The 10,759-nt window shown below is 38.8% G+C and overlaps 1 long non-coding RNA gene across 1 annotated transcript in view; it reads left to right on the top strand.

The window, feature by feature from the left end:
• Positions 1 to 387: 387 nt before the first annotated feature.
• Positions 388 to 10,759, top strand: part of LOC124273835 — a 32,875-nt gene continuing 22,503 nt past the window's right edge. Inside the window, exon 1 of the long non-coding RNA XR_006897752.1 lies at positions 388 to 634. This is a non-coding gene — a long non-coding RNA (uncharacterized LOC124273835). The remainder of the gene's footprint in view (positions 635 to 10,759) is intronic.

Here is a 10,759-nt window from a genome sequence, read left to right as displayed (position 1 = left end):
CATCAGAATGAATGTATGCATGTCACAATTAACAGCTCTGAAAGGGGAAGTTTAAATAATTCTTATTTTAAGTGGAATATGAAATTCCAATTTCTCTGTAGATTTAGTCAGGATGGATATTTTGGTAAACGTTTCAGGTCGATTAAAATAATTACTTCGTAATACATGTTAACTCCTACGGTAACTAAAACTGGCTTAAAAACGGGCGTATTTCATGAGATGCATCTGTTTCTATCACTTCCAGCATGTCACTCACGAAACGTACCATTCATAGGAAGTACCACATTGGCACATTCCAAATATGGTCATCATCAATGACGTCACACTTGAAAATAACCCCAGCACACATATATCCCCTTCCCTAACAAAATCCCGTGTACAGTCTCGTCATCCCCATCAAGTCAGTGAAAGACACCATTACCTTCTCCACATCTAACCGCCATGCTCAGAATTCCAACACATCTTTAATCGGCTTCATAATGACCTAGCGCCTGTGTTAAGAACCCATCAAAACTAGCCTCTGAGTCGACCGCCTTTCATAGTAGCGTTCCCTCCCACCTTAAGCCTTTCACCTGCAACAGCAAGACCAAGAAGATGCGCCCGCCAGTTCTCCTGCTGACATACACAGGTTTAGGTAAGTAAAGACTTTGGATAGCCTTGAATACACCCTTTAAATCATGTGAATCTTTTTGACAGCTTGTAACAGAAAAAGGTTGACGTATGTTTTATAAGTAAACTTTAACAGGTTTAACTGTAACTTAAAATGTTCGTTGTTGGTATTGATTATTTGTGGACAAGCTGTCTTGCACGTCTTCAATGTGTCGGTGTTGTATGTGAACATTGTTTCATGCATTAGTGCCGGTAAGCCATTCATCGGGACTGCTTGATGTTGAAATTTCATTGATATTAACAATAGTATAGTAAGGTACTAAACTCGAGGCATTTTTAACACTTGCTGATCATGTGATATAGTTAATGTGTATAGTATTTTATGCTTTCATTTAGTATCCTTGACTGACATTTCTTTATAGATTCATAAAACTTATATCTGATATGTCATTCAATTTAGCGAAATAAATACATATGATATTAAAAGGTGAAACATAGAATGTCATAAAATATCAGTCGCGCAGTAAATACCATTATGTCCGGATGAATTGTTCAAATACCACCCTGCCTGGGGAAATATATAGTTTGTTTTATATATTGAATATACAACTGGTATATCTTTTAACAGACTTTACAAGCAGGTTTATCGGTGACTTTCATTCTTTCAGTTTGAAATTTCACTTTTCAGACATTTGTAACTGCTTGAAGGGTAATGGAGTTAAATGCTTTTCCATTGTTACGGTATAATTAACTGTGTTTCATTTAATTCTGTGAGTACAGTTATTACTATCTTTATTAATAAAGTGGATCTTCTTGATACCCAAACTATATAAATATATTTTGAGAATTATAAATTCTTAGAGTAACTGTGTGAAACTAACTGTATCAGTTCATTACAATGAAAGGATACGTGAATACATGACACGTTTCATGGATAACACATTTTTTAATTCATAAAACGTGTCATGTATTCATGTTTGTCCAACTTATATATGCCTTTCAATAATTTCATTCGAAAGAATACGTGTCTCACAGTTACATGTTAAATGTAAAGATCAACGCCAGAGAATAACCCAACTAACAGACAACGTTTTCTCACGTTCAGCCACGGTTGTAGATTGGTAACGACCTGACACAACGTTGTCTTAACGTTAAAAGTACGTCATTTTATAACGCTATGTCACAACGTAATAACTTCACTGCAAATTTACGTTGAGGAAACGCTATGCTTTGAGCTCCTCACAACGTTGTAACAACGTTTCTTATAATTTGGTGTCACCATGGCTTTCTGTAAAGCTTTTCACTTTGAGATTCTTACCTCACTATTCAGCTACAGCCTCAGAAAACATACGACCAAAACAACAAGCAAATTGACGATTAAACATTGAAGTGCATTTCTGCTTTGTTTCTTATGCACTGTTCATTACTGGAAAACTATTCAACTATTAACGTTAAATAGAACGTCAAAACAACGTAAAATAACTTAACCTTGTGGCGACGTAAAAAGGACGTATAACAACGTCAGGCCATAACGTTGTGACAACAAAAGCATAACGTGAACTTGTTAGCTGGGAACGAGTCTGAATTATCTGCCAAAACAGATTCCATTGGGCACAAAAGGCAAATCAGTGGTGAAATTAAATAAAAAGATCACTAAAAATCAGTGATAATAACAGTTGTTTGAGAAAAGGAAAGGCATGCCCTGTCCACCCACCTCTCATAATTTGAATGCAAAAGTGTGTATTTGTCCTTGTAAAGTCAATGGTTTTGTTGTATGATTGCTATGTAGGCAAAATGAGATGAATGTACAAGTATGACTTGGCTGTAGGTATATAACATAAAATCTCTTGTTAAGATGGTATCTATAAAGTACCGGATATCGTGTAGAATGACCGAGAAGAAAACCATATCTATATTTACTGTCATCGATATTACTCTGTTAAAATTGTAGATGAACCTACCGCGATTTTACATAAGAGGTTTCAAACGTAGATTTGATACCTGTCACTCTTGTTTGATACTGAACACGAACGATACTGCTGGAGTACCAATCGGAATGCACCATTTACAATGTCTTGTTGAAACTGGAGAATAACCAGCGAGGTACAGAGAAGCCGGGACAATCAGTGAAAAATAATTTCGATATATTTATCAGCACAATTCACTCAAGGGACCAAACTAACATAATCGGAATAAATTTCTATTAACTGCAGTGTCCAACTGTATCATTGGAATGTTTTACATCATTAACGTATAAAGATGATATAAAGGTGAGCCTACCCTGCCCAATCCGTCACACATGCAAAGGCAAGGCAAGTATTCGTCTGGACAATACTCATTTAAATGGGAAATGGCATCGGACATCATGTCTGTCCTCAAATTTAAAAATGTCACCCATGCCTTCAAAGAAACGTTTTGAATTCAAACTAATCCTTTTGACGTTGAAACCTTGATCAAACATTGATCAAGAATCGTAGAGTGGGTAATCGGTGGTTCGACCTCATACCAAATGTGGTTAAATCATGGTACTTATTGTCAAAAGGTTCTAGGCATGAAGGGGGATATAGCAAATACTGGTCAACAAGGAGTGAGTATATTGGTTATGAGAAGGGTATCAATGATTATGTAAGAGCAGGATCAGTAGAGGCGGCACCAAACGCCTGCCGAGAGAAGTGGAATGATCTTGAAGGCAACCTTAATCCCTCCTCACTTCACCTCAAAATTCGTCAGATATAGTCGACGAAGATGGAATATAGCTCGACAGACTGTAAGTTGACAATTGGAAAATTGAAGTTGAATCTGTCCTGTCATACAGTCTTGTGGATGTTTTGTTTTAATGCTATTTTTTGTGCATTTCTAAACTGTAAGCATGATGACATATGACGCGGTTTAACTGGTCTCACTTATTTCCACTCAAGTCGAGTAGAAGGAAATTGGTTATTTGACCATTATGGATGGTCATGAGATCATTGACATACCTGAAGCGTACGTTAACCTTTTTAGACCCTAATTACCTTTATGGCTTAGTAAGTCATGAGTGGAACGATTAGAGAAACATCCAATCAACCATTCAGAAAGAAAACTGATCAAATTTAAGCTATCTCTGTTTAATCATAGCAAGGAATGAGCTCCACTTACAGCAATTATCTTCTGTATTGACATGCACTTTTTTCAGTTGGCTTCTTCGTAAAACCAGAATATGTGCACATTACTGTATTGTTATATTCTAGATGCTTTTATGATTATGATTTGCTCTTTGCTATAGTTACATATTATCGATGCGACGTTAAACGATTTTATAATTAAGATATTTACAGAAACAAATAGTTACAGTCAGCTCGCTTTCTTTATAACCGATCTTTCTCCTATGCCTCTTTCAAACTGGTATTCCCATTGGGTAAGTATTCTAGTTGGGGGCGACATTAAATATTTGCTCACTTTTATCTAAATGCAATGCGATGAATTATTGACAATACAAGCGCGAAAGTGAGTCTTAGAGAACTTGGTTCAACACCTGTTTAAACAGTATTCACGTCAAAGAAAAGAATATAACGTGATGGGATGTGTCACAAAGAAGCTTTGTCAGATTTACAACCATTGTGTTGTGCTGCCACTAAGCGTCCAACTTAACCTTAAACGTTCACTGACAGAGCCGTGGCTACAATGTATGAGCATTCAAAGATGCCCATCATGCAGACGTGGACGACGTCGGTGTCGTTGTCGAGAGACTGGTTACACGTCAAATGAAAACAAGATTAAAATCAAACCAGTAGAATAAAAACATTTCTGATTGATTTTTTCCCGCTTGGACCCTTAAGAGCTGTAGTAAGTATTGATCACATAGTCATTTTTGGTTTCACAACATAAATCTTGATTGCATAGCCGAAGACCTACCCACCGATTTAATTAGTTTCACGAGCATATTGCTGGCGATTCTGCCATCAGTAGGTTTCCGCGAAGTCGTAATTGGTGGAACAGTTATTACACGGGCACTGGAATGGATTGCGTCGTGAATGACAAGAGCTAACGTTCGTCTTTTCAAGAAGAGGTGCCAATATCCAAAATAGGGTTTCATCATTTCGAAACAAACATTCATTTTGTATGAACTGTAGAATTTTCAAACTGGTTTGATAACAATGAAACACACACATTTCGTCAAGCAGACTGCAGTATCGTGTGTCATGATGTCTAATTTGCATAACATCCTGAATTGTCATTTTTATGTCTCTACCACGCATGCGCCCTCTCCTTTCCGTGCAGCTTGGTCCTGCATGTGCATGTTTTACTCTCCCTACCCTTGTTCTTTTTCTTCCTTACTCAGCCTCATGACACATTGCTCTGCCTAAATCTACTTAAAGATTTTATTCGCTCTCGTCACCTGTGACTCACAGCCGTGTTATTAATTCCACACATGCCATGATTATGGTGTCTGTGGCGTTTCCAGTATTGTAAGCCAGTCTTGGGCTGTGTGGTGTTCTTCACATCAGCGACTTATTAAAGTCCACCTTGACCGACAAACAAGTGTTTGTTATCTTCCCCATTGTATTTGTGGAGGTCTCGCAAATTAAACACATATTGTTATCCGTTGATAATGCTTTTAAAGAATTTCTGAAGGTTTGAAGGATCCTGTGCACAGTTGTGACCAATGAAGTCCACGGATTCAGTTCCCATTGGTCCGTGCAATAAATGAGCATCATGCCCTTGTGATCAAAGTCTCTGAAATGCATCAAATTTACGAAAGTTTCCATTGACCCGAGACTCCGAGATACAAAATGCGGCTGACAAATTTTGAGCCTACTTGCTGCGAGGATGGAATTTATTGCTTATTATTTTCAACCTAATCCTCCAGGAGGTACACCCTTTTCTGCCAACGATGGTAGAGCACCTGGATAACGCTGGCGTTGGAACTTTCTATTGGTGGTGTGTAACGATCTCCACAGCAGTAGTGCCACCACCAACATTTGCATAATGCTTGCTAGACATTTGGTTTTACAAGCTTAGAAAAGATTGGACGTCTCAGGGTGTCAAATGTTCAGTGAGTGCAACCCAGCCATGACATTAAACCTATACACAGGTGTATTGTCCTGGTATACCAGCACACCTTCAGTGAGGTTTGCACGACGTTCATCAATAATATTAATTCTTTAATAATAAGCATTAACTGTCTTTAATTCAAATAAGCAACACAGTTGACTGACCTTTCGGAAGGTGGACCACCTGTAGGACTCCTCTCTGATACCAAAATCCGGAACTTTGCCAGTTAATAGAACAGGCATTGCCAAGAATCTCTGGCTGTTAGTGGTGAACCTAAGATTCACTCATTACAAATCGTTCAGGAAACCCATCTGGGTCAGCTTCAAACAAGATATGATGTACATATAGCATTGCTGATCATAAGTCAAACGTTTTGATCCATCGTTGATTAGAATGTTCTTAATTCTCTCATTGGAGAACTATGTATGTGGTTATATGTCAAGTAGAACCATGTATTGTATGTGTTCATCGTTCTAAGTATGGAATTTTATTACTTATTTAATAACTGACCATCTCACCATTTCGTTCCTTTACCTCGTTCCTAAATTGACGAGCAAGACTTTCCATTACGTACAATCATTATCAGGAATTGACACCCACACCATTCATGTTAATACTTAAATACCTGTCGGGTCTGAGTGGTTTCGATTAAATACTCCAATATGAACTTACCAAAACAGCCATGGGTAGAATAAACAGAAAACCCAATAAGATTTTGAACACAATTATTTGATAACTATTTTAATCGGTATCAAGTTAAGGCGTGTTTTTTAGGGAACCCGTGTTTTCTACTGCAAGTCATAACCTTAGAGAATACCAAAGTGCGTGGTTCAAATTATTGCGCTGTATAGTGTTATATTTTGTGTTATAAAACATTATATTTACTTGAAATGTCATCAGCAATCGGGATCAATCTATCTTAATGTCCCTAAGGTAATGGCCATTCGCAGTTTTTATTGATGGTGTACGTTTCCTGTAGTCAGTTTCATTTACCATTGAATATATAATTAAACCGGGGTCGTTTGCGGTATTTAATATAGAGAACCAATTCTATATGTAAACAATTTCTATACTCTTGCTGGGGGCGGTGGGGTAGCCTAGTGGTTAAAGCGTTCGCTCGTCGATTCCCCACATGGGTACAATGTATGAAGCTCATTTCTGGTGCAAGCGCCGTGATATACCTGTAATTATTGCTATTGCTAAAAGCGGATTAAAACCATACTCACTCACTCACTCACTCACTCACTCACTCTCTCTCTCTCTCTCTCTCTCTCTCTCTCTCTCACTATACTCATGCTTACATTGTATTTGCTTTAATCTGATTAGTTGAAAACGTTGTTAGATGGAATTAGAAGCTTCACTGCTAATGAATAATTCATAAATATCTCAATCCATAATTTAGAAAATGACGTTGGGTACACAATAAATTATATGTTATGTATTGTGATGAATAATTATCAGAACCACATTTATAGTTTGCAATATCCATAAACATGTTAACATGTACCCGGTCACAGACAGTATTTGGTATTTGGAACCGTTTGTAGTTAACGACAATTGATTACTGAAAAAACATTTCCATATTTGATTTGATACTAAACTGCAACATTAACAGGTCGGACAATTCCAAGGTTGATGAAGCAGATTTAGCACAACATCCTGACGTCCAGGAATACCCCGCCACTTGCATCTTCGTCATCTTCAGGCACCTGCACTAGCACTTTTAAGAATTATAAATATGCGCATTTAACTTTTAACATTATTCTATCTAAAGATAAAGATAGATAATTATTATCTAAAGATTCTTTACTTCGGTCACGTTTTAAAAACACCAACATCACAGCAAGTTTTGATATTCGAGTACACAATGCATGGCTATTGTTGTAGATACAAATTAATTTTTAACAAGACTTTTTGTTAGAATAACAGTTCAACTCTGGGTTACATGTATATGTACAAGCCAGCTGTGTCACCTTATACATGTGGCGTGGCATTTGCTTGATATTTGCCAAAGGCTATCAATTTGATAAAAACCGTTATTGACGCTGCATCATGTTTAGACATCATTCTGAGTATGTCTTCGTCGCGATCAAGACAAAGACCGTCGAGAAAAACGGGGAATAGAGTCAACTATGAAGTCGTGGCTTGGAGAAACATTAAAATAATGAAACTCTTAATATGTAAAGTTTATAACCCACTTGTGAGTGAGTGAAGTGATGATGATGAGGATTTGGAGATTTAACATCGCATGCCGACATAACTCGTATTTCGCACACGGTAGTGAGTGAAGTGAGGTTTGTTCCCATATAAACCTATATCTATAGAGGGTGGGAGTGGGGTGGGAGTAGCCTAGTAGTTGAAGTGTTCGCTCGTTACGCCGAAGACCTGTGTTTGATTCCCCTCTTGGGTACAATCACATGAGAAACCGATTTCTGGTGTCCCCTGCCGTGATATTGGTAAAACGGTCTAAAACCATAATCACCCACTCACGTACTCTAGTCGCTATATAACTGAACATACAGCTGATGAGACTCAAAAAAGGAGATTTACACTCTGACTTGACCTGTGATAGCAGAAATTCTGTGAATACGTCACTCAAGGCACGGGATACACCGCAGCAGTATACGGTGTAATAACGTACCAAGATGAGTATCCTCCCTTAGCAGTGCACGGATCCGCTGGTCATGGCATCAAGTCCTGGAATATGTTTGGATTACAGCATAATACACCTGTCCATGGGATTCTCTAATACGAAGAACATCTATACCCCGGACTATCCATCAAACTATAACTGACATGCTGTGAAATAGCTAAAATACTGTCCATATTAAGATCTTCGTCACTCACTCTCTCATACAACCTATGGGAAAGGATCATCCAGTAAGCTAAGAACTCTATTACCGAACTCAAGGGTCAACGTCACGCACCGCAATCTCATAATGGAATCGTTGTATATCCAGTGTCAAAAGAGAGAAATATGCATAATCACTTCTTTGACGAATGGACCTTTAGGAACACAGTACACGCTACCCTTGTCAGGTTTTTCTCCCCTGGTGATAACAGTATTTTAAATCATTGAACCATGGAATGAACCAAAAACCCGACGCAGACCCATCTTATCAAGTTCTTCTCATCCTAAAAGCACTCAATGTCAATCCATTCCGTTATCAGGAAACATGGAATGCATGCAAGATTGTACAACCAGAGTGCTGAAACACGATCATCGAGCTAAAGTCCACTGCGACACCAATTGCGTGCCCATACTGAAACCTATGATACGTACAAGGAACTGGAGGGGGCGGTGGGGTAGCCTAATGGTTAAAGCGTTGGCTCGTCACGCCGAAGACCCGGGTTCGATTCCCCACATGGGCACAATGTGTGAAGCCCATTTCTGGTGTCCCCCGCCGTGATGTTGCTTGAATATTGCTGAAAGCGGCGTAAACCAAACTCAGTCAGTCAGTACAAGGAACTGGATGGAAAAGGACGCGAATGACTGTTTTCTCTCGATAGACTCACAGTATTATCTATCATTATTGTAGGATATTTATATATCGCACATTTCCACGCATCTAGCACATGTTCAAGGTGCTGTTTTCCCCCTCGATCATTGGATGTCAGTCCCAACGGCACATCGTATTAGAAATCTTAACTCCCTGGGGAGTATACAACTCTTGCAGCCACTAGGCGCTTTCCCATCCAAAGTCACAGTACTTTGTTTAAGTTTACTGCACGTTGCTGTACCCGCAACTAGGTGTTTGCACGTGTTCATGTGGCTACCATGTATGTGTCGATATTACAGTAGATGTTATTTCACCAACTACTGTGTAAACTTGGTTGAAACCTAAAGGTCACCGCTCAAACTGAGAACACCCTCAGGGAAGCAAGCAATGCAGATTATTTACCGTTAAGTGACGGTCTTTTGAGTAGTAACTCGTGAAGGTCCGGGTTAGAATGAACCTTCAGTAACCCATGCTTGTCGTAAGAGGAGACTAACGGGATCGGGTGGTCAGGTTCGCTGGCTTGGTTGACACATGTCATCGGTTCGCAATGGCGCAGGTCGATGCTCATGCTGTTGATCACTGGATTGTCTGGTACAGACTCGATTATTTACAGACTGCCTGCATATAGCTGGAATATTGAAGAGTGCGGCGTAAAACTAAACTCACTCACTCAATTTGAGTAACTATATGTGTTTAGATAGACACATCGGTAAAATAATGCACCACATGTCAGTAAACATGTTAAATATATTGTATTGCGTGACGGTTCCCCAAGTTAGTCAGGGGCACGCAGGTCGACGTCGGGCGTGGCAAAAGACTATGATTGTAGGTTCGACTCCCAGATTTGCCGTGACTATAACTATTGGTGTTTCAACAGATATCTGGCTCTTTCTTTACACTTTAGAACTCCCCATTCTGGGCTTCCCTTCATCGTTTAGCTGACACCCTGTGATATTCAAATACTGGTTACCTTTATTCATTAGCTGACACATGTGATATTCAAAGTACGGGTTTCCCTTCATCATTTAGTTGACACATGTGATATTCAAAGTACGAGTTTCCCTTCATCATTTAGCTGACACATGTGATATTCAAAGTACGAGTTTCCCTTCATCATTTAGCTGACACATGTGATATTCAAAGTACGGGTTTCCCTTCATCATTTAGCTGACACATGTGATATTCAAAGTACGAGTTTCCCTTCATCATTTAGCTGACACATGTGATATTCGAAGTGCGAGTTTCCCTTCATCATTTAGCTGACACATGTGATATTCAAAGTACGAGTTTCCCTTCATCATTTAGTTGACACATGTGATATTCAAAGTACGGGTTTCCCTTCATCATTTAGCTGACACATGTGATATTCGAAAGTACGGGTTTCCCTTCATCATTCAGCTGACACATGTAATGTGCAAAGTACGGGTTTCCCTTCATCATTTAGCTGACACATGTTATATTCAAAGATGAGTTCACTCCCTCATTCAAGAATACAGACTTTCAAATACCATGCAAAATCACAGAATGTTCCACATTATATACGAACGACGATCCGTGGGCACTGAGCATAGAAATTACTTTAACTTTGATTTAATTACAAGGACATACCAGCTGCT

Source organism: Haliotis rubra, unplaced genomic scaffold (genome assembly GCF_003918875.1).
Source record: "Haliotis rubra isolate DU_JTF1 unplaced genomic scaffold, ASM391887v1 Scf185, whole genome shotgun sequence".
Lineage (NCBI taxonomy): Eukaryota > Metazoa > Mollusca > Gastropoda > Lepetellida > Haliotidae > Haliotis > Haliotis rubra.
The sequence above is the reverse complement of the archived record's forward strand: the minus strand, read 5'-3'. Positions and strand labels throughout refer to the sequence as shown.